Source organism: Passer domesticus, chromosome 12 (assembly GCF_036417665.1).
Source record: "Passer domesticus isolate bPasDom1 chromosome 12, bPasDom1.hap1, whole genome shotgun sequence".
Taxonomy (NCBI): domain Eukaryota; kingdom Metazoa; phylum Chordata; class Aves; order Passeriformes; family Passeridae; genus Passer; species Passer domesticus.
The window spans coordinates 11,537,614-11,563,272 of record NC_087485.1 but is presented as its reverse complement, the minus strand read 5'-3'; the positions used below and the strand labels follow the sequence as shown (position 1 = coordinate 11,563,272).

The 25,659-nt window shown below is 39.3% G+C and overlaps 1 long non-coding RNA gene across 2 annotated transcripts in view; it reads right to left on the bottom strand.

The window, feature by feature from the left end:
- LOC135279146 (uncharacterized) overlaps positions 1 to 25,659 on the bottom strand; it is a 185,884-nt gene that overhangs the window by 157,706 nt on the left and 2,519 nt on the right. The window contains exons 4-5 of one of the 2 annotated variants that reach the window (XR_010346469.1): positions 8,827 to 8,940; positions 7,195 to 8,190 (exon numbers count right to left, since the gene is read on the bottom strand). This is a non-coding gene — a long non-coding RNA (uncharacterized LOC135279146). The remainder of the gene's footprint in view (positions 1 to 7,194; positions 8,191 to 8,826; positions 8,941 to 25,659) is intronic. The other variant, XR_010346468.1, reaches the window with a different exon arrangement.

The window sequence follows — 25,659 nt, the reverse complement described above, 5'->3', positions numbered from 1 at the left end:
AACTGTTCACGTGCTATGAAACAGAAGAGCAACTCCTTTAATGTGGAACAGCTACTACTGTAAGTGTGCCTGTCTGTCTCTGAGTCAGGAATTCAGAGGCTACAGAGGATGTAAAGGTTCTGCATTTTATCTCCAGATTGAGTTTGTTGCACCAGCACTATACATTGTGCATTACATAATCAAAATCACAGTATCACCTATTGCTACACATAAAATACAGGACCTTTAATGAAGGTCTGCTATTATTAATAGAGCAGTCAATGCTTTATTTTATAATGTAGTTTTGTTCTTTCAGCTCTTTTCATTTATGTTGCTCCTTCTTTTACTTATTCAAAATCTCCTCTATGGAAGGAGCTCCTTCCTGATGTCACACCTATTTGTTTTATGTACTGACTGATAGGCTTCCCAATGCTGTGATTGCCTCCTCTTGGTGATACACACAACAATCTGCTCTTTTCCCAACAGGATAAAGCAATCATTCACAGGGATGAAACAAATGAACAAATGTGGAGATCAGAGAAGTTGTACTGTAACCTGGCCCAAGAGACTTGACCTACATCAGTTGAGAAGAGTCTTTGGGTTTGCAGGACAGAAACTTCATGCTGACTGAGCCTATAAAATGTCCTGCTAATTTTTATTTCAAAGGATCTTTTAGACATTTACTTGAAATTCTGTTTGGATAAATTGGGTTAATGGCACACACTTCCAACTTTTTCCACTTTCAAGTCAGGGACGTCTCTGGGTAGCTTTTTACCCTATTTAGGGCAAAATACTGTCAATGACTGCAGTACAAACAGCACTTGTGGGCTCAAATTCACCTCGTGTGCTGAAAGCCTGACAGCTGACAATTGTGAGCTAAAAGAGAGGCAAAGTCAGCATTCCTATAGTAACCAGCATCTAACAGTCTTTCCCATGAACTTTCCAATCCTCCCTGTTCTACTCCATAACAACATCCATCCTCTCTGTGCCAGCAGCACTTTTTTCACAGGGGAAGATGTAGGAGTGTCCACAACCCCAGAGATTCCAGTCAAACTTCAGGCAACACAAAAAAGTGATCAAAACAGGGCATCTTCCAAATTTTCAGAAGCACACACCACTTGGATTGCCCCACCCCCCCCCCATGCAACTTAAGTCCCGTGTAGTCTTCAATTATCCTTGTAAATTTTTATAAAATAGCATCTATTTTTAGCGTAGGATTCCCTAGTACCAGATTTTTACATGAGAAAGACCCACAGATTATCTCTGTACATATTCCGCCAAATATTGTTTAGACACCATTTGGAAGAAATTATTTATGTAGAGAGCACACAAAACACAACAGGACAGATGAGAGTACAATAGCAGGCAGAAAACAAGATAAGGCATAGAAAATAAGAATTTATTCCCAGAAACAAGTGAAAAGTTCTGCAGGAGTAAAGCTGGCTAGCTCAGTGGTGATAAGGAGAAAGAAATCCTGTCTCCTCCCACAACTGCAATGGAACACAGCTCTGCCACACACTTCACTGGGAACTCCTTCTTGTAAAAGCTTCCAACTGCTCTGAAAACCAGCCCTGTGGCCCCTACCAGCCATCAGTGTAAGTCTGCACTGTTCACAAGGGTCTGGTTCAAGCAGCTCCATAGAAACAAGAGCCCAATGAGTGAGTGAAAGCCCCTCAGCTCCCACTGATTCAAGGAGAGGTGAGGGAATCATTGCTGTGCAAGAGGAATTTGGAATGCCTGAACCTCATGTGCTCACTGCACCCAGAACTGCAGCTCTGGTTTCAACAGGTAATGATTAACCAGTGCTGCTGATCTCATTTGATGAGCCAAGGTCTCAGAACCTTGCACCTGGCAGAAATCATCTACCAGGTATTTCATGCATGAGAGATAGTGAGAAGGCCTGACTTACAGCACTCTAGTGAGTGACTCCTGTAAACAGCATAAGCACATGCAGATTCTACACCTAAAATGTTTAAGGGGAACTCTTGGTAAGCCTGGGAGAACACCAAGAGTATGGGCCATTCACACACTGCTTTTAGGATCATTGACAAGGACTATTTCTTTGTGTAGCCTTGCACTTTTAACAAGAGCAGAAGCCAATGTCAGCAGAAAAGGTGTTCCTAGGAAGTCTTACAACTAAACCTTTCTAAAGCTCTTGAGCTTTCAAGACTAAAATACAATCAAAAGTGCAGAAAAAAACAAGGACTTAGCATTAATTTAGATGCTCAAATTAAATCCTTGAAGTTGTTCCCAATATTTCAGTCAATTTGTTGGGACCATAACCATTTTGTGAATCCCTGTTTCACAGCCTAAGGATCAAACCCAACCATTTACCTCTTTTGAACAAATTACTTACCAGCTGTACAACACACATAAATAAAGCAAAGAATTTATGCAGTAAGGTGTGGCAGACCCTATACATAGAAGTTGATTCATTTAATAATTGAATTGGAAAACAGAGCAGTAAATAGGCTATTTTACATTAATAGTCAGAGGAGACTTGGAACCATATGCAATAAATACAGTTTTCATTCACCTAAATGACTGCAGCTAACTGGAGTGTAGATACTCAGTTCTCAACTCAGTGATCTCACTGCCAAAATACAAGCCTTTGATTACTAAATTTACCATTTTATACCTCCTAGATCTGTTTTCTGCAAAATAAATCCTAGCCAACTTCACTGACCCAAATCCTATTTGCAACTAAACATCTTTAGTAATATCATGGTATGTTCACATTTTACTGCAGTAAAAACAAACAAACAGAACCCCATATGAATCCTTTAGGGTACTGCTCAACAATTTAAAAGTCACATATTAAATTTCTTAAAACCTTTGCAATCTGCAGTATAAAAGCACATTTTATGTTAGTAGATAATTTAGCATCCATAATCTAATTAAATGAAGTGAGTGACAACTGTATTCTCTACATAAATGATATATCAGTAACAGATAATGTACGTGCTTAAGAGACTGGAACCCCATCAAAAAAGTTGTTACAAACACTTGCCCTTATCATAAATCCAACTAACATTATGGGAGTAAATTCTGCTTTCCTACTGACATCCCACCAACAGGGAACTACCCTGCAGGGGAAGCATTGCTCATATGAGTGGAGTTTTGTAAGACTGAACTGCTGGATTGTGATTGCTTAGGTGACAAACAAACAAATATTTTTAGTGTTACATAGAGAACCATGCCTACAGAAAAAATTTCAATTAATCTTCAACTACACAGTAGAAGTCATTTCAAAAGTACAGAGCAGTTACAGAAGTACTTCATGGTGGTTGCAGATGCCCCCAGAGGAAAAAGATCTGTGAACTGTAAAAACAATCTAATAACTCTCTCCATTACTTAGAATCAATTCAAAACATCATCATTTTAAACACTAATCTAGAACTTACTAAAATGGAAAAACAAAAAGCTAAGATCACCTTTTCTGCATTTAAAGTTATAGTCACTTTATTACAAGTACAACCAGTTTTGGAAAATGGAAAAATAATTTAAAAAAAAAAGAAGGAAAATAGTCTGTGTTAATTTTGGATGTTTCCATAATGCATGGGAATACAACAGGTGAGAGGTTAACACAGCACCCTGCCCTCAAAGGACACTGCAGGTTTGCTCTCCAAGTGCTCTGCTGGCCCTGGCAGTGCCTGCCTTAATAAAAGGGTTCCTCTGGAGGCTCAGCCCTGCCCACCCTCTGTCAGGGCCATGGGAGGGACACCCTGCCTGCAGCCACAGCCAGGGCTGGGAGCACCTGCGTGCCCTCAGCTTCCCTGTGCTCTGCTGCTCCTCACTCACATCACCGAGGAGAAAACAGCCCGGGAAAATCAATGCCTTTAAATTATAACTTTATGTACTGCATATACAAAATCACTGCCAGAGCAGGAATGCTTCTGCACTGACTAAAAATCAATCTTTCTGATTCTTCCACTTCTTTAGCATTTGCAAAAAAAAAAAAAAAGAAAAAAGAAAATAAAAAAAAAAAGAATTGCATCTTTTCCCCAGCCTCCAGCTGCATCTGGTTGCTTTGTTCAGGCTTTCTTCAGGTTTCCTTCTCAAGAGACTAGTTTTATCTAAAAGGTCAATTCATTCAGCAGGGCACCAGGCAGAATTGAATATAATTATCCCAATCTTTACTGTGTAGAATTCATGCTTGAATTCATTCAAAAAATAGCAAGCAGTATAATTAACTCAGAGCCCAACCAAATCTATTGAGAATGCCTCAGGTATCATACAGTCCCACTTACAATAGAACATTTTCATTTAAGGACATTGTACATATTAACCCTAGTCAGCATCCAATTACTCGGAATAAGTGAATTCTCTGTTTCAGGAATGTAATTTGAAAATGTTGTCATGCAATCTGAGGTAAAAGGTCTTTTTTCATTAATCTAGCTCTCATTAAACTGGAAGCCTGTAGGTTATTTCAAATCCATTAGGTTTAAATACAGGTGATTACAATTCTATTGCACATAACAGAAAAGACTTTTAGGAAATATTGTGTAGTTGATGAGTTTGTGAATTGCCTCATAGTTTTTTAAAAAAATTATCTGACCAGAAAATCCATGGCTACTGTTAATCTGATAATTGCATTTATGGCAAAATTAAATTAATTTTTATATGCCGATGACTTCAAGAGAGCAGGAACACTTCACAGAGTTTGGAGCTCAAGATAAGCATCCCAATATTTTCATGCAAACTCTTCACCTCCTTTAAATGTAGCAAGTTGTGATATGAGGTTTTTTATGACGGCACATGATCTCAAATAGAAACATGATAATTTTTTTATGTAGTGGTCTATCAAATCAAGCTCCTGGTTTAGTTTAACACGAGAAATCTGAACTCTGAAGGATCTCAAATTTGCATGAGAAGCCCTTTACAAATAAGTTTCATAAGAGGTGATCTTTTCAGGTCAAAACACACCACACACTGCCTCACATTAGACAGCAAGCTGCATAATTTCCCAAAGTCCCAGTCACTCAGCTCTTGACTTACTTTGGTCTATTCTTTTCTGTCTCTGTTTGTATCTTATTATTATGAAAAGTTTTTAAAAGAACATTTAGCAAATTCCCTTTCTCTAGCAAGGCCTGGCTGCTCAGTGCTGAGCACTTGCACGTGCAGCCTCCTACAGGTGTGCAGCCACAGCTCTCCCAGCAGCTCTGGCTCGGAACCAAAAACATTACTCTGAATTCTCCCAGCAGTTTCCAGCTTGTACCACTATTCCACTTCAACAGAAAAACAGTTTTTCTCCTAGAGTTTTCCCCTCCTTGCATTCACTTTTCTGTGTGTTTGGTTTGCAGGCCTGCATAGCCCACCTTGCATAAGAGCGGCACCACCCCTCTCCCCTGAGTGCCCCCACCACCATCCTTAGTGTGTGCTCTCATCACCCACTGCTTAGGACTCAGCTGTGTTACAAATCACACTGGCTGTCACCTTCTGGTGTGGCACTACCACGCTCTTGTCACGTGGACCATCAGAAATAAGTCTGAAACTTGGAGCCAGACTAAGTTACGCAGACGGCGAGGGAGCAGTATTTTAGGGAAAAATTTATATATTTTAAAAGTAAGAAGACGGATGTGTCCCCACTGTGATCCACACAGGCCCTGTAAAGCTCTCAGTTCTGGTTTGTTTTGCATGATCCTGCTGATGGCGGGGATTTATGGGTGCTGGAGAGCCCTTTTCCTGCACGTGGCCATCAATCAGATGTGCACACAGATATTATTGCATGTGCATACAACTGACTCCAGCTACCAGCTCAAATGGCTTCCAACACTGAATCTGTGTTATCCCACTGTCTGCCCAACATGCATAAGCAATTATACATTGACCCATTCTTACAAAGGGCGGGAAAAAAATAAAATCAAAAGTTTTCAATTTTTCAAAAGATGCTCAGGAGACTTGCAAAATAATTTACGAGATGTTTGTTATTAAAAGATGTTTTACATCACAGATTGAAAAGTACCTAAAAGAAAGAGAACATAGTAAGTCAGAAGTGTGATTCAGCAACAAGAACTCAAAAAAAAAAAATAGAAAATTTAAAGTCTGGTGTACCTAAAAAAAATACTTTAAAAAGAGAGGGACAAGCAAAAAGGATGTCAATGGATGCAGACAAATAAATCAAGTGAAGTCTGGGCCTAAATGAAGCCAAGATTTTACCCAGAGCTGTGCTAAAGATAGAAAGAAATTAAGACCACAGCCAGCTGACTATTTCAGACAAGACGGTATTGCAGAAGTTCCAGCAGAACCAGGGACAGAGGGAGACAAAAACCAACCAGCTGCTCTCTGGTGCCTCCCATGTCTGAGCCTCTCTCAAGCACCTGTGCTGCTGCTTCTACAGCTGCTGCTGACTGTGATACTTCCAAACCTCAGCATCACCCTGGATTCCCACACTGCAACAAACTGCCCAAAGGAATAGAATCTACAGCAAAGTTACAGAGAACTGCCCCAGTGTTTTCCATAAGTGAGAGTAGTGGGATAGAACTAACTTGTGTGAACTTTCTTCTGTACCAGAAAAACCCCTACAGACCAGAAGCTTGGAAAATACATAGTAAGGGACAAGAAAGAGTAGGAACAAAGCAATGCTGCAGGAGAACTCTACCCCAAAACTTCTCTGGGATCTCACCTGAACTAAACATATCATTGGTGCTCAAATACATTCAGCATTTCAGATATATTTTCTTCATTATTTTCTTTGTGTTTTGACACTTTGTTGCCTATTTTTCTTCCTAGTGTTCCGCACATGAAACTGAAATACTTTTTCTTTCCAAGTAGAAATACATATTTTTTATCATAGAACAGCAGGGGCTGTAAGGCACCATCTAATTCAACCTCTAGATGCTCAGAAACCCAACCAGACTCTTTTTTAGGTCTACTCATCACATTATACCAGGCCATTGAAAACATTCCAGCCCTGAGTGTGCTTTCTGTGCTGCACATAAGCATATGTTAAAAGGACTTTGACCCTGAATGCCAGGAGAAAGAGCTGATTTTATTCCTTAAATCAGGGGAAACATTAAATAGTTTTTGAGCTACTCCTTCCAGTGTACTGTCTAGAGAAATCCCCCATGTTGTCTTACTCAAAAGTACCGAACTCTGCAAGACAACACTATAATGAACACTGAGTTTTAACAAGTTAGCATCACAGTTGAGACAGCCACAGAGTATCACTGCACAACTTCAGAAAGCTTCAACCCAAACAGATTAACACCATACCTCACCAGAAGGCTTCAGGTGTCTGCCCATACAGAGCAATATTCTGCCACCTCAGAAGGCTTCAGGGGCCTGCTCCTCTTGTTCTTTGTCCCAGCCTTTTATCCCCTCATGTTGATGCCCTGCCCCTGTGTGCCTCTGCTCCCTTTGGGGGTTGGTCAGTGCCCCTGGGCACTCCATGGCTCATTGCTGCCAGTGCTGCTCACCTGCTGCTCACAGCTGCACCCACTGGGGATGGGGCTGGGCCAGCCCCACTCCCAGTCACCACAAACTGGGTACCTACAAGTTAGGACTAATAAACATGAGTTAGCATTATTTATTATGCTGATGAGTGAACACGAAAATAAAAATTCTCTAATTCCCTGTTACCTCACACTCTGGCTGATTTAATCTAACAAGGACAGATACCAGCTGATATTGTGTCTGTTTAAGAAAGTACTCACACAGCTGGCTCTACCAACTTTTTGCTTTTTAAAGTAATTTATCTTTGAGATATATGGAATAGAATCCTTATTACACAGCACAAGAATAAAAAAATCAGAATTCGAGTATTTAAAAAATATCTTACACAGCTACAAAAAGACTTCTATTTTGATCACTAAGTTGATAATGCAAAAATATGAAGCATATTACCTGTGTGACTATCTATAGATCAAACATTTACACTTCATGTATGTTTCTTTGGTTACTAATGCAGGCTTTTTGTTGTTTCTTGACAAGCGAATCATTACCTCTGCATTAAAAGTTACCATTCAACTGAAACCACAACCTTTCTCTCCAAAACACCACAGGCTTAGCAGCTCTTCCTGGCTTGAAGGTCCAAGGAGGATAGCAGGCAGACATGGCTGATGGCATGTTAACCAAACATGGAGTCATCTCTTCCCTTGTCCTGGGGACCCTCACAAAGACCACAGATGACCGAAGTGAAGGTGTTCAGGAGGGACAGAAGACATCCAGAGATATGTGCGTTGAGGTTTTACACCCACTGCAAGGCAGTTTCTGTAGGAAGAGAGAAGCAAGTAACAACAAACTGTTGAAAGAGTCTTGCACTCCTGCAAAGAAAGAACTGCTGTTTAGTTTCAGAAGGATGTGCACAAGGTGCATAAAGAAGATTCAGAGAACATACTAAAAAATATTAAAATAAAGAAAGATTGTAAATTGACCTCATGGAGTTGTAGAATAGTGTTGAATTTAGAAGATTAGAGGTTGGGTAGTAGAATACCCCACATCCAAGCTATCACTTTATGCATAAATTTACTTGCTAAGTTTTTGCAACACCAATAAGAAAAAGATAAAATACAATGTAGCCAAAAATAGCAGCAATGGAGGGAACATTTTTAATATTAGGGAGAACAGAAAGCATGCCTGAAAAATGCCAAGAATAATCAAAGAGAGATAGTCAAGGATGCATTATTCTTTCATTTTCCACTTAGCAAGTATCTGTGAGTATTGAAAACGCACATCCCAGCAATGTTTCACTTTATTTGCATCCAAAGCTATATGATTCAACAACAATCCAAATTCCTTCAGAAGAACAAGCCCATGAGTCAATTCTACAACCACGGGGAGCAGGGTACCACAGGAGTGGAGGTGTTGTACGTGAGGCTGACACCATGACACCATGCATGAGCTCACCCTTATGTCATCCCAAAAAGCAGCACTCCTGGGCACTGCTGCCTTCCAGACACAGCAACGACTTCCAGTCAAGATGATCTGGAGCAACAGGGACTCAGCTGATTGCCACAAAAGCTGTGCAAAGAAGGGTTTACATGTGGGAGACCCACACTGTGAAGCTCTTCTTCTTCTATGGAATATTACTTAGGTGTAGGGAAAAAGGCACTGTTTTCCAAAAAGGTACCAGTTTCCAGATAAATTCTGAAAGTTTTCCATAACGTTGATTTTATTTTGGACAGGGAAGAAAATAAAATAAAAAAATCAGATGTACAGCTTGAGATATTTTAGACTGAGACAAGTTTCAGAGGTCAGATGATTAATGCCTATTTTGTTTGCACAAGATGAGGCCACAAAATGGTGAAAACAGACTATTTTGGCTTAGTTCTGAGGTGTCTACCTGAAATCCCCGGATAGCTTTTACAAGTGCACACACACAATTCCAATGGCATCTCTTTTGTTCAGAAAGAAAGCTTTCATTGCAATTCACCAAAATTCTAGTAGACAACAGGCAACTTAATCAAATTCCATTTCTATAAATTACTCTTCAGTCTCACAGACTCCCTACAGTGGTGGACAGCTACTATTTGAATCCCTATATTCTGTGAATATTTTGAAAAGTTTGTTAAAAACATTTCTTGCACTTGTACTCAGAAACAAACACCAATATATGCTGGCTGCAAATAAAGTGCACAAGAAGAGAAATCAAATTAATAAAATTTGTAATCAACATTATTCTTCTTTTGAAATTGATGCAAAAAAGAGGCTTTGGTGGTCCAGAAGTAATAGCTTTATAATTAATAATTTGCAAACCTTGGTACAAAAAAGGAGACTGTCAACATGAGCTGCTCTGAATAGTGCATTTAGAGCAATTTCTCCCCACACCAAAAGGACAATTCCTTTTTAGGAAAGAGAATCAATTTTTCAGGTGTGGGTAACTCTTAAAGAAAACAAAGAAAAGTTTTGTTTTCTTTATATTTCAAAAGACCTCTAGAGACCAAAATATACAAACTCAAACATATCTAACTCAGACAGTGAAAGCCTGAGGTTTGATTACAGTGTATTACTCTCTCACAGGTCTAAATGAGCTGAAGAGGACAAACAAGGAAGAAGAGTTCTTACCACTGATGGAATGAAGGGTCTTTTCTTTGACAAAGTAACAGGAGGTATCACCTTTCCCTGAGAAGGAGTCATTCACTATAAGCACAATGTGTTATTATTGTGATTTTTAATTGAAATGTAAATTCTGGGAACACTCTGACCTAATTTACTCCCAGAAAAAGAGGGCAAAATTCTCATTTTCAAAGCACTATATAGTCACTTCACTGTTATCTTGGTCAATGGTCTGGGCTTCTACCACCCTGCAAAGCTGACAGCATTTCACAACACTCAGCTGTGGCACCTTTACACAGCACTGTTGATTGCTACAGCAAATAACTCCCCCTGATTTATTTCTTTGACAAACATTTTTAAGAAATAGTTTTGAAATAGCCCTGAAGTGACCAGGCTCTGTGGGCAGGATGCTGAATGCACTGACAGCAGCATCAGGCTGCAGCAAATTCTCCCTGGAAGTGGGATGTCTCCTGCAAACCTCCTCACTTGCAAGGGTTTCCATCAGGTCAGAGCTGTTGTTTGCACTCAAAATAAGTAAATCAGAGCAATATGGTAGGAATCTGGGTTGCTGAAAAATTAAACATGGGCCAAAGACAGCCAGCAACCACCACACAAAATACACCTTGACAAAGTCATCAACGTCTAGGTATTACATGAAATCCATCTTTCCAGCTGATATAAATGGTAGAAAAAAAGCCTGAATTATCCTAACTTCTTATCCTTTCTGTGTATTTTCAGATGGACAGCAAAAATCATAATATTAACTGTGAACAACAGTCACATTACAATGTACTTATATCCTGACAGGGATAATTATTAGAACAAGGTTACATAAGAAGTCCAGTACTTTCTGCGGAGGTGAAAATCCAATTTGACAAAAAGGAATAAAATAATTCTGGCAGCAGAAAGATAATTTAGAAGCATAATAATAATAACAACCAAAAAAGATAAAGGATTACTGATCTTGGAAATCCATAGGGCAGGAATTAAACACTATAATCAAATTGTTTTTGCAACCATTTAGCATCTCATTTTCTTGCTGTGCAAGCTGAAGAACCACTTGAGACAGGCCATCTTGGAGAGTAACAAAGTGCACCAATAACTAATGCGGGATGAAAAGAATATTGATAGCCTGTGACAAGCGGCTTCCTGAGAAATGTTTCTTAGTCAAATAGCAGCAATCATTAAATATATGAGGGTCAGACAATTTAATCTGCTCTTTTTATATGGATTAGTTTAGCAAAGTAACAGAAGAGACAATTAATGACTCCATAGCTTTTCATGCCATGACACTAGCCCATCATTTTTAAAACAAATACGTGAAAGATGATTTCCTGCACTACTGAATATGGCCACACTCATTTTAGCAACTATTAACAGCACTGATAAGGACTGACTTTATTATGAGGCACAATTACACATTCCAGAAAATCATTACAGTAAAAGCACAGATTATCTTTTAAACAAACAGATAACTAAATATTTTACATAAAGATTTAAACTCCTACACTTTCCAAACTGAAACCATAATTCTGGAGAGGCTTCACTTCTCTGTGCCATTACAGATTTTATCATATAATCAGATTTATGTCTAGGGACAGAACACGGGTATCAGTGAAACACATACAATACTTGAACGAAACATGGTTACTGTTCAAGCATGAAGAAAATACACATAAAAATTCAGGGCAGGAGGCAAAGAAAAAGAATCATTACAGTCTATAGAAAACTCCTGTACACTGAAAAAAATAAGTGTAACCTGGTTGGGAAAAAATCATATCTCATTCTACAACGCAGTAAAGAACTACACGGAACTAAAAGAACGCCAGTTTAAATCTTCTATTTAGAAAGTCTGAGCACTGGTCCACAAAGAATAACTAAATGAAACTCTAGAAGGATTTCTAACAAGTAAATTATAATTTCACTTTAGCCAAGATGTTGGGGTAAGACTCCAGCTCCTGATGGAAAGAGTTAAAAGTCATTTTAAGGGCAGCCATAAAGCTCTTGCAAGAAGCAGTCACCTGTCCAAGGCCACCAGACACCCATCAGCAGCCACACAGTCTGAGCCAAGGTGGCATTTCCAAGCTGCCCTGATACAGAAAGTCTTGCCAGTGTTCCTGGGGTTTCCAGGATCTCCTCAGGTAGCTCTTCCTACAGGACACAGCACTTGCACACACACACAGATCTTGCAGTACTTTGCTTTTCTCAGGTGTTTCCCTCTTGGCCCTTTCTGACAGTTGTTTGACAGATGATACAAATTGCCTGACACAGATTTTAAAGTCAGATATTTAAGAAAACGAATTACAGCTGATGTCTTTGGCATAATGCTTTGTGACACAGATAGTTAGGGAGAGTGACACAGCTGGAAAATAATGTAAGTTGAAAGCGCTAGTAACAGCTCAAGATTCAAGGTGACTTTGTGCTATAAATCACTACTTTTATAATTGTTTTGAGAAACTTTCTGGATGAGATACAAAGCCCAGGAGATTCAACAGGTCTGTTTCCAACTGAATTCTCTGTCGTTTTTATCAAGCCTAGTCAAACTGTAGCTCCAAGTAAAGGATGCTCATCAAAGCTTATACAGAATAAGATTTCACAATCAGTCTTTCAAACTTCACTCCTTTAGCATTGGTTGCTGAGTGTGTATTTTCACCTCTTTTGTCTTCAAAGATGAAAAAATGTTATTTGAGCTAGAGAGGAAGAGACATCACACCCATTTCCGCTTCTTTGCATACTCACATAAAGAACTCCTAGCATGATGGGCTAAATAAAATCCTGGGGTTTTTTTCCCTGGTTTGTTCAATAGTGCAGTAGGATAGGAGGGGAAAGCAAGTGCATGCCCTTGATGTTATTCAGGTTGGCAGCAAGTGACCTGGTGGTATTATTCTGGAAGCTTTCTTGTGCTGGCTACACATTGCCCCAAAGACATTGGTCACCTACAGCACAGATGAAAGCACAGGTCCTCTAACTTCTGTTTTCTTGGTGAAACAAACAGAAACAACAAAATACCACCTCCAAAACCTACCACCACCACCAGCCCACACTCAAAACAAGCCCCCAAAACAAATCACTCTGAAGACTGAGTGCAATACAAAGGAAAATGAGGCCGAAGAGCACTCAAGAAATAATTAGGTGGTAATAGTGAACTTGACTTTTTTTTCCTTGACAGGCAGTTTTAACTTTATCATTCAAAGTTTTCAACTAGCAGTTAGAAGACAGACATAGACAGCACATCTTTTATTCAGATCAAATTAATCCTAAAAGGTGAATCTTGGGAGTACACAACTCAGTCTAAATGAGTTTTTTTGAGACAACTGATACATTGTGTGTTTCATGTATAGAAGGGGACTGAGGTACAAAACATAGATCCTGGTCATCTGAAGGTTTTAAACTTCTGAATAAGAAGAATTGGAAATTTATTTTTCCAGTCCTGCAATGCCATGAGCTTAAAATAAGCACAAAGTGCTATCACATACAGGAAGGAGTAACAAAATCTGGCCCTGTGGTGCTGTGCAACAACTCAGTAAATCTGGCCCTGCTTAAGTTTCAGTGGCCACCAACAGTGTGAAGTATTGCTCAGTAGAAGAAAACAAGGCAAATCCAGTCCAGAGTAACCCACCCATTTTAATTAAAAAACAAGAATGGGATTAAAGGTTGCTTTAGGCAGTAATGGTAAAGTTGAATTAACATCAATATGGGAATCTTCCATTTATCATCCCGGAACAATCCCATTTGAGCATATTTATTCTTTCTAAACATGTCTAAATTCAACAGTCTTAAATAAACACGAAGAACAGAAAGTTTCATGTTGGGTGACTAAAGTGGCCTGGTTCAGCTCAGTTGCACAACAAGCTATTCATTGATTTGGGGCAGAGAGACTTCACCCAGGAGCTCAGGCTGCCTCAAACACCATCCAGTGGCTCATGGAGTTATTACAGGACAGCCCCTGCTCCTTCTGCATTACTTTCACTTTGCAGGAGAAGTAGCTACAAGTATTTCAGAAAACTGGACACACAGGAAGGCAGCTCTACCTCAGCCAAGGGGAAAACAGCTAAAATAGAAACCTAAGGATACTGGGATGTAAAACAGGTAAGAGAAAAAACAAACCCCAGAAACTACAGCTGCCATTTTATAGAGGACTTGCAATAAATGACCTTCAACAACCTGAGCTAATGAATCAGTCTTACAATGACACAATGGAAGTGGTTTCTGTGGCACAACCATGATCATTGCACTGATTGGAGCATGAAATTCATCTTTTAAAATTATGTACCATGTAATTCACACACTCTTTGCATTTTCTGCTGCATGTCCCTCAGAGAGCAATGTTCAGCACCACTCCATCTGCCTTTGCAAAAGCCCAGCTCTTCCCCATGATCCCAGCCAGGCTCACACACCCTACACACACTGAAAAACAAGATTAAACAACCCTAACTAAAAGGAAGGAAGGCAACATAGCTGCCCTGTTAAGAAACAGACAAGTTGTTGATTTCTTTCTAGACAATCACTTTTTTGCATCATTTGGAGAAAAGATTCCTAGGAATTACAATGTCATTGACTGTCCTATTGTAATGTAGTCACACAAGAGACACTGTTCTTTGCCTCCCTTCTCTGCCACTGCAAAGAGCCTTGTTGTGCTTCAGGCTTCCATAAGATATTTTACAAACATATTACTTGACTACACTGCTGTATTCTACAGAAAACTGAAAAGGAAAACAAACTGCTTTGTAAGACAGCACCTTAAAACCTTTGTTTTTCTTGACTTCAGCCTAATTTCCAAAACATTAATGCAATTATTTTTCACATGTTTAACACTGCTTCTACCCCTACACTTCAAAAGATCCAAAGACTTCACTTAGAAGGGCCCTCTGTAGGTCAGGTGCAAACACCTGCTCCACCCAAGGCACAGAAAACATCCTTCACAGATACATATTTTGGCTCAGGTTCTCAGTTACTTCCGACTTCAGTGAAGATGTCCTAATTTGCATCTTACTGCACACTTGGTCCTTTTCACAAGTCACTATAATTCCCTTGGCAGGAAGTTATGGACATTATTTAAACACAAGGGAAAAAAGGCAGAGAATTTAAGTGCATCTCTGTTTATCACCATTAAGATCTCAAGCACTTAGGTGAGATATTCTCATTGAAGTATGCATCACTACACCATTATTCCTAACTCATATGTTAGGCAAGGTACTAGCCTAATTAATTAATTAATTGAATATGTTAGAAAAAGTTACTTCAAAATTTGGGAGGTGTATTTCCAAACAAATAACTCAGGTGTTTTCTAATTGTATTTGTATTTCACCATCCTGGTCCTGGAATATTCTGACAGCTGAAAAATAAATAATTTAAATAATTATTAAAAGAAAGGGCAGCATGTTATTCTAGGTCCTTAAATCATCAGAATTGCTGCTAAATATGAGAAACCAGAACGATAAGAACCCAAGAAACGAACAAGCTCTCTAAAAAGAGTTCTTACCTATAAGGCTCTTACCTGCCAGGATCTCACACATCCATGGCAGCTGCTGCTGCACAGGAAGCATGCCAGTGACCCTAACGGGAATGCTTACCTTAACAAAATGACCTCATAGCCAGTGGAGGCTCAGAAACAGCCAACACAGCTCATGAGATCCAAGGAACCTGACAGAATAACCTCTCACTTATGCAAGTAACAAAACAGGGTTATGTCAACACTATTGCCTTGAATTTAATGCACCATAATTCACATGCTGGAAAGTCTTCATGGGATAAATGTTATTTTTAAAGGTAGTTATTCTTTTGCTTACATGAATGCACTCACAGGGAGGAAAGAGTTGAATCCAAGTGCTAAGGAGTGCTCTGCAGGGAGAGTTGTGCTGCTAGCAGGGACCTGAGGGGGTTCCTCTCTGTAGGGCTGTGAGGACAGAGGTGCAGAGCAGAGGATCCTCACCCTGAGGGCTGGCACGCTGCAGGGCAGTGTTTGGGAGCCCTGCACAGTGCTGGGGTATCCTCACACCCCATCTGCCCCAGCCACACTGGGCTCTGCCCAGCCATGGCAAAGGAGAGGGGCCCGAGCTGCCCAAAGGTAACAGCAGGAAATGTGCTCTGTTCCAAAGCCAGGTGACAGCTGAACCTCTGCAAGAGGAAAGAGAAGCACAAGTAATTCAATAAATAGAGAGTTATATCTCTCACTTTTATATCAACAACACTCGACAGCAGATAACTTCTCCATTCCCCAAGCCTCAGAAGGGGTAAGAGTAGTGGATAACAACATCGGGTTATTCACATCTCAAATTGCAACAAAGTAATCAGTTACACCATCAACAACAATAAACTAGTCAGCTGCACTGAAGTTAAATATTCCATTGGAGCAAATACATACATCTAACAGCTGGTAAGTGCTAGCAGCTTCAGGAAGAAATCATTGCATTGTTTGTTTACATTTTAGCTGATTTCTAAGCCTTCAGCAATATGATTTTTTAAATGGGAAGATAAGAGATTATACAAAGGTTACTTAGTTTCAAATTACCATTATCCTACTTGAATGTGATGCTACAGTGTAGTTTCCTCTGCTGCTCTAAGTTATCTATAAGCATTTAGGCACTTTACTCACCCACTTCCACGGTTCCAAAATTTACTGGGTGTGCTTTCAGGTTAGAAAGATGAAAATCCTACTCAGTGTGGTTGAAAACATGAGTGTAAATGGGTGATTCTCCATTGGTACAAATACTTTATGTAATTCAACAGGATTGTTTCCTGCGCTTCACAGGTTAGTGCAAGAGCAGGTCATATGAGACATTTAAATAGTGCAACAGAACCTGCATGAGATGAGCGAGAGACATTTGACATTTGTCAAGCCTCTCAACAGTCCAAATGAGTGATACCCTCTAACCTCATTGGTGATACCCTATAAACACTTCCATATTCCAGATTTCACGCAAGCATTTATCTACAGTGCAAAACAGCATAGCAGAGTAAGGAATCCACCATCAGGACTTGTGTATTTCACTGAGCTCCAGAAAGGAGTCTGAATGCTTTCATAATTGTAACAAGGAATCAGGTGATGCAGCCACTGAGACATGAGTCTTGTCACTCTTACATCTGGTTTAAACCAGTACAAATAAGAGGGGAATCAGGGCCTGGATTCCCTTCTTATTTCTGTGGCCAGTCACTGCTGAATTTAGGCAAACTGCTTAACTAATCCTTACTAGCAAAGTCCCTCACTTTACTGAGGAGCTAAAATGATATTTATCTACATTAAGGGAACTGGTATTGTCCAATACTTACATTTATAGAATATTTGGAGTGTCATGAATAAATACAATATCACCCCCTTTTGTCTTGAGCAGCAAGCCAATGTGTAGGGAACTCTCCATTAGGAGAAACTGATGATAAAGTCAGCTCCTTCTCTGGCACCAACAAAATGCTGTTTCCCTGGACATAGGAGGAATTAGACAGCTGGAGATGGTTTCTTTTCTCTTAATTCTAAGCTTTCTTTTCTCAGCACTTGAGAAACATTGACACTTTCCTCAAGTAGAGCTTACTAGTGTTCATGTGGTTCTGACTGATGTTTTTTTACTTCTCTTCCTCTCTCCTTGCAGGCTGTTTTTCCTGCATCACTCCACCAAACACTTGTGCTAAAGGCTCTACAAAGCCTCTCAGTGGGCCCAGCCGGGTGTGTCTGCTCTGGGCAGGGTCACTGTGCTGCCTGGGGAGGCTCCCGGTGTTCCAGGCACCCGGCTCCACCAAGGCCCCAGTGACCCTCGCTGTCCCAAACGGGCACTGGCCGAGGCCCCAGCTCCAGCCTGCTGCAGCCTTATCAGCAACACAATCAACTACTAATAACAGCTGCACAAAGGCAAACTTTTCTGGATATTCTTAACTGAGTCTTTAATTCCCTTTTCCATCCTTTGTGTGTTCTGAGTCCTGCACTGACATTCCCAGAAGTTCTCATCCTGAGCTACATCCAGTGTGGTGAAGCCAGCTGAAAATATTCTTCTGTACATGTCCAACTATGCAGTATTTTGGGCATGGTTGTAAGTAAATCTGCTTTTTAACACAGCAGATGTGACAACAGTATCTCCTACCACAATTATTATAGTGTAAATGTGCTTTGGCCAGGATGGCTTTACACTCCACAGGGTGCCTTTCTACTGGCAAAATACTTCTTTGCTTACCTGTCTATGTACAGTTAAGGAAATAAAATTATGATATACCGGTATCTCAGGTATTCCTAATGATACATTCTGTTTTACTTTTACTGAACCAAATTGTTTCCATTCCCACCCAGGACATTCAAAAATATTTTTAACAAGTAGACTTCTCCTTTTGCAGCTCATGTGAAACATATTTTAACAGTACCTGCAAGAGATTAGCAAACATTTGTCAAAGTTCTCAACACTCACAACGAGTACAGCTTATTAAATTAATTAATTGAAAACAGTTGTTTTATTTTATTATTTCACAATTAAACCTTTACAAACCCTAACTCAGGGGAAAGAAAAAAAAAGTCAAAGTAATTTGTTTTGTCTTCAGGGGGAATTTTGCCCCTCTGCAAGAACAATCAGCACAAGTTGATTCCTAATAAGACTGTGATATTATGTGGCATTGTTGTTGGACAGGTTTTCTAGTGACTTGTACATGAGATTTTTATGAAGTAAGAAAATAGGCAAACATTAAAACATCCCTAGGTTTTAGATCTCAAAGACACAAGAAATACTTCCTTTAAGCAGGTGTGCCTTCCTGGGCAGCTGTTTAAGATTAGTAAATTACAAGCTCAGGATTCTATTCTTAAATATGGCTGAAGAATAAACTCTTCAGTCTGGCAAGTTGGAGTCAAGCTGCCAGAGCGAGCACCTGTTGAGAAAGCCCATTATTTGAAGCTGGAGGTTCTGGGTGAAAAGATCACTGTGAATTAATTTTGATTGCTTTACAAAACTCCCCATAACAAATGTTCTCTGGCAAGGGTATCAGGGGACTTCCATTTGAAGGGGAGAAAAAAAGATTTTGTTTCTAGGAAGGTAACATAATCTCTGCAGTGACATTAAAACACACCAGTGGCTGCACTTGCTTCAATCTCTCTTCTGAAACAGAGAGATTGTATTTGCTTAGGTTACCAGGTATTAGGTTTTGAGAAGGGAAAGGGAAATAAGTGATATCAAAATCTTATCTAAAAAGTTAGCTAAAAAGAATATGGCCAGAGATCCATGAATCCTGAATTGTTAAGGCATTTATTTCCTTACAAGTTTAATCACAGAGACATTTCTGGGTGTTCTGGATTGCTACATGCATTGCCAAAAAAGAGGAGGAGGAGAAAATAATAAACCAAAACAAAGGTTTTGCACTTTACTAAATAAATCAGCAGCTTTTTTGTATATGTTAACTCCAACAGTAGTTATAGTAAGGATAATAAGAATATCTGGGAAATGCTTCTCTTGCTTGGTACACAGGCTATTGAATGAAACACTCTCTGTCTCTCTGATAAAAAGATTTCATCCAAAATATACAACAGCACTACCTGTCTGTCACCCCCTGATTAAATCTAAGGCCAAGCTTACCATCTGTTTGTGCAAATGAAACGTGTAATATTCTACCAACCACTCTGCATGACACTTTACTTAAGGGTTTCCTGCAAAATGATTTTCAGGTCTTCCAGGGATTATTTTTAGAACAAAAAGAATCACCAGAAACCACTATGCTTTTAGCTAATAATCATGATCCACCTGACTTTATGCTTGATTTGTCAACTCTTAGCCATTAATTTTACATGAATTACAACTTCTGATTCCTTCAAAACTGGCTGTAGTAAAAACTACATGCATAGGAAGATAATAAAATATTCACAATGAATTCCTTTTTTTGTGTGTTCTGTTTTTAAGGTAACCTGAATTATATCCTCAAGATATTAATTACACCTACACAAAAATTTGGGTGTGGCTGGATTCATATACCATTCACATATCAGATGCTTGTGTCTATGGCTAGCAAAATCATGCAGCCATAATAAAGTCAGAATGTGGCCACATATTCTAAGAAATAAAAGTAAAAGAAGAATTCTAAGTAAATCAGACCCTGCACTTGGTTAATTTATGGTACAGGCAGGAATCAGGCTGATATTTGACCACCAGCCATATAATGTTTCCAACTTTTGCAGAACCTGTTTTACAACACAGGGCACATGATGGCCACCTGAAGAAACAAATACTGATGCTCTTCTATTTCTTTCTAAAACCCAGACTGATATATTGCCATAATTCCAGAAATATTAGAGGAACTCTTCCAGCAGTGGTTCATAGCTGTTGTAAATAAAACTGATAACCTGAGCTGTTTGCAGTTGAATGTAAACTCTGCATTGAAAAAGTGTGTGTCAGCTCCATTTACCTGCACGTGCCTTTGACAACAGCACAGCCCTGCACCCTCACAGCTCCTGCCCTCCCAAAACTTTCCAAAAGGGAGAAACTGACTGAACAGACACTGACTAGTATAAACTCCTTCTATTTGGACAAGTTGAGGGCTTCTACCTAATTTTCTTTTCTATCCAACTTCAGCTATCCTATATAACCCTTAATATTACATATATATATATCTTCAACCAATAGATTTATTCTCTTGTCATCATTCAGCTAACATAAGATATGAAGCAATGGGTAAAAGTGAAGAAAAAAATCCCATGGATGTTGTTTTATCTTAAAAAGACAGGAAAAGATGAAATCTTTCTAATAATGCCCCTGTGATTCTATTATAGCACAATAAAAACACAATGCACAACAGAAAAGTGTGAGCAGTGGGAAATCTGTAATATATCACATGCTTTTTCTTCTTCATGTCTCCAAAATAAACTACAACTTTCCCATGTTGAAAAGTTTTTCCTTAAGTTAATAAAATCTGTCACTTTCCATAATGGCTGATTGGAAGAAAGTCCACAGGTGCAGTATTCTGTTGTTCACAGCTTGGGAAGTCATGGCTTATAATAAAAAGCCCTCTGTGTTATGGTCCTCCTTCCCCATCAATTCACATCAAGTATTATTAGAATCATCTGCCACCTCAGTGGTGCTTCCTCTGTGCTCAAACTGCAGAAGCAACAATGACATTTTAGTGCTCTGCAGGTGCTGCTGTGTGTGGTCAGGGACACAGAAGTGTGGCCTGCTATTGTTCTCCAGCAGCACTTTGATCTCAAACACAAAAAGCACAAAAAGCCACAGAGCTGCTGCCCTATTCATTCTGATGCTGTGCTGATACTAAGCGCAGAGAGAAAGAAGAGGTGAAAAGAGCTGGGCAATCCATAATATTTATTTCAACAAATGCTTCAAATCTTTTTAAACATCATAAAAACATGGCTCATTAAACTACAACAGCCTTGAAATTGTGTTATAAAACCACAAAACAAAAATCAATACTTCTGCTGAAAAGGAGGTAATGAAATATATCGAGTTGCTTGAAAAGTGGTTTGTATGAATCATAATATTATTATGTGCACAACGCTTCTGCTCCCAATACTTAAAGTTAACAAACTAGGGAGTGTTTTCTATCTCATCACTTAAACAGGTGCCACAAGGTGGTATTTATCAGTTATTTTCCAGACTTGATCCTTCTGCCATAAATAATGCTGGGATACAGGAGGCTTAGTAAAAGGAGATCAATCCAATGCATATTTGCTACCTGAGCTTCAGCTGTTGTATTATTTCACAGTCTGATCAATACTGTGCTCCACAATAGCAAGGGAAAAAGCCACAACATCACCCTGATGAGTCACTGTAGGCTTACTGCTGAACCAGAAAGAGGTAACATTTCTGATTTTATAAAGACTAAATTTGGTTAGCAGCGTTTGACCATTATTAAATAGTTTAACTCTCAATTTCAAGTCTTTTGCAGTGACTTGTCCAGATTTTCAGCAGTTACATAAACTCTTCTGGAAGCAACACTCCCTCTGCTGAAACAAAATCCTATGAAATATTACTAGAAGTCCCTAAATTTTTTTTAACTGGGGTTATTGGTCTGCAAGTGAATTCAGAGAAATCTTGTAGTTAAAAGCATTTTGATGCTGACAAATAATAATGGCATCGATATTTTTCTCAAGGAAAATAAACTATAAACACCTAGAAATAATAAAGAACAGAAGGAAAAAGAGATTGAATAGTAACTAAAAATGAGACTAGCCAAAGGCTCAGCAGCTACTAGCAGACACTGTACTCTCACGCTCCTCAGAAATAAACCCCCAAATCTGCCAAACTCTGTAATGCAATCAGAAGGCAGCAAAAGCCTCCCATCCTGAAATTAGTTAATTTAAAAGGACTGCGCTATATTCACACAAGTCTTTTCAAGATGAAATAAAGAAGAAAACTATTTATCAAATCAATTGATGGAGGCTGGAGATAACTAAAAGCAGTTTTTAAGACTTGTGCAGATTCCTTTAACTGTTTCCACGAGAAGAGAAAATGCATAATATTCAACAGAGTCCAACCTGGGCTCTGGGAGGAGAGGAATACAGACCAGAACCCAAGACTTCTGTACATTTGGTTTGCTGAAGAGAAACAAAGTCCCTGATTTAGGACAAAGTCATCCAAAACACTTCCATAGTTGCCTGTGCTGTAGCCAAACTCTTTTCTGCATGAACATGAACATCACAGAGCTGAGCCCTTTCAGTGTGCCTCAGAATGAGACACAGACCATGATGCATGTCCATCCCATCATTTTAGACATTTTAGACAGTCATGGTGGCACTGGGAACACTCTAGATGTCTGCTCACCATGAGAAAGCAAAAGCTTGGTTTTATTCCCCAGCAGAAAAATCTCACTTCCTACAGCATGTGAGCTTCTAATCCCAGCTGGGGAATGGTTCTGCAGAAGCTGAGGAAATGCCATCCTGTAAATGAACATCTCAACTTCCTTTGGCATGCAGAATGAACCAGCTTCTCCAGTTCCAGCAGGGAGCCTTTCCAAATTCTGCTTTGATTTTACTACTTAACAGGAGGAGGAGAAAAGGTGCTATAGCTGGTAGCTACTGATATTTAATCTTACACTTATTTTTACTTCATTGTTTTCTATAAATAGTCTTGTCTTTCACCAGCTCTACTGCTGTTAGAACCTTTCCCAGTAACTGTCAGCATTACACAGAGCCTTAACCCCTGAGAGAGAAAGAAAGAAATGAGGGGGTGGAAGACAAGAGACAGCTACTAATCCTGCAGAGAGGCGAATCACATCATCACAGGACTCCCTGCTACTTCAGAGCCTTCTACAGTAACCAGCTGTATCCTAATTTTGTTTGCTTAAGGTTGAATCTCCCCAAAATGTTATTTGGAAATGCAGCAGCCTGGATCTGACCCTCTACAACCCCCAGTGACAGCCCATGTCAGTTGTGGGTTCCTGACAACGTCCTGGCTCCATCAGCACATTGTCCCTGCCACTTGCATACATAGAAACTAATCACACACTAAACTCATTTATTTCCTTTTATAACCTTAAAAAATAATAATGTCATGGCTTTTTGTGGGAAAGCTGCTGTCCAGAAGGTCAGGAGGCACCAGGATGATCTCAGTGTGTTTGCCTAGGATGTCAGCTGGTAACTGTCCACTATCATGGGACTTGGGCCATGATTTTAAGTGACTGTGTCAACACATTTTAACAGCTTGATTATTAGACAGGGTAGCACATTCTAAAAATCACGATTCTTTGGGATGGTTTAAATGGAGCATAATATAAATTGTAATAGCAAGATAAACCATTGAACAAGCTCCAAATTTAGGCCAAATTGCAAAAGGGGGGCGGGGAGGGTGCGGGGCTGGGGAGTTGGAAATCGCTGTCCATATTCTTATGTTAATGTTGTCAATATCTAATTCTCAACTAAAAAGTAAGTCTTTCAAGATGAGTAGTAGGGAATAAGAAAATATTAGAGACCTGCACCAAAGCCAGCAGCTGCAGGACTCCAATTTGCACAGTTTATTTCAGTGCACTCTCCACTACACCACACTGACCATGAGCCCTTTCACATCATCCTGCCTCAGACAATACCCTCAAACAAGCCAGAAGGTCACTAGGGCAAGTCTGGCCCTGAATTGTCACACTGTATATTACACAGCATTTTTCTTCCGATTAAATATGACCTTTACAATTCAACACACTTTTTCTTACCTTTTTTTTCATATATGAGAAATATATAAAGAGAACTGATTACCTGAATCTGTTATCTGTGATAAATATCACAGAAATAGAAATCAGCTCTGGGTACTTGTTTGAAAGGCAGCAATGGAATCAGTATTTCCTTGTACTGTTCCCAAGAAAGCGACATCTTTTCTACATGGAAAATTTTAAAAGATCGTGGCTACATCCAATAATTGAGAAAAAAATACAGTATCTCTTGAGACCTTCTGCAAAATCTGATTATTTGATTATACAAATACAGTGAAAATGTGTCTATAATACAGGGTTAACTTTTGAACTTCATTTAATAAGTGACAAATAATGTACTGAGGTACAAGGTACCAGCAGAACACTTCCAGATGTTCCAGTAGAAGCTGAAATGCAAAATACCTGTGTGTTGTTTGTTTTAGAACCATTTATGTTCCCAGAGATTAGCCATGTATGATATGCACACCAGTCCAAATACCCAAAATAAGCAAAATTAAAGGTAAGGAACTGCTGTTAGTGTCATTTTACACAACACATGAGGAGATTGGAGCAACTGGCTGAGGCCACATGTGCTCTGAACCTGAGATGAAACTTCCATCTCTTAAATTATCCCCTTGCATTTTAACCACAAGCAAAACATCTAGATAAGCCTTCAAGGATCGAAATCACTCATAATTAAAATGTAATAAATTCTATTCAGCAATGCTAACAATAAAGGAATATGTGTGCATCAAGCTAGTGCATCCTCAGAGAGTGAAAACAACAAAACCACAGGTTCAAACAGCACCGATGCGGGAATTAAATTCCAGTATTGTTGTTAACTTTTCATTTTCACTAATGGCTTTTAAGAAAGCCAGACATTTTTCCTCAGTCCATTTTACCTTTTCCCTCCATTTGACAAATATTGATTTTCATTTCCTCCAAGTTTAAGTGCATTGAATGCTACTGTGACTGGTTTGTTTGCTTTTTTGTTTGTGTCCCAGCTTTATTGAGGATGCCAGCATGAATGCATACAGCTTTCAAAAGAAGGAATTGGTTTAATAACTTCTTAAGATCCAGGAGAGAACACAGGGGCTCAGTCTGCTTTTTGTATAGGTCATGCAGGAAAAGTGACTCTAGGTGCCTGTCTGGTGTCACTAAGGAGACTCTGAAGTAAGAGCCTCAGTGTTTTAAGCTGCTACTGCTGTGCTCTGTAACAACAGGACAAATTAAGGAGTGTTCTCCCCCCACTTCAGTGCAAATTTAGACATACTCAGTGGCAGTTTAAGCTAAGCCTATTTTGTAGGCAGCTGTCCCTTTAGGAGGCTACGTTTGGAAGGTAGCACCTCATGAAATTGTGGCTCAAACAAGCCATAGCTTTATGAATTCTTTTCTGCCTGACTCACTGATACATAAGCTTGACCTCCTTTTGTGATATGGTCTCCTTAAGTTTTGCAAACCTGCCCAGTACATTTTGGACTCGTTCCTATCTTAAATAAGGAACCAAATAAGAACCCCTCAGACCTTGTGGTGATATGAATGAAGAGTGCTTATGAAATCTATTGCACCCATTCAAATATGGAAGGAGGAGAAATCTCA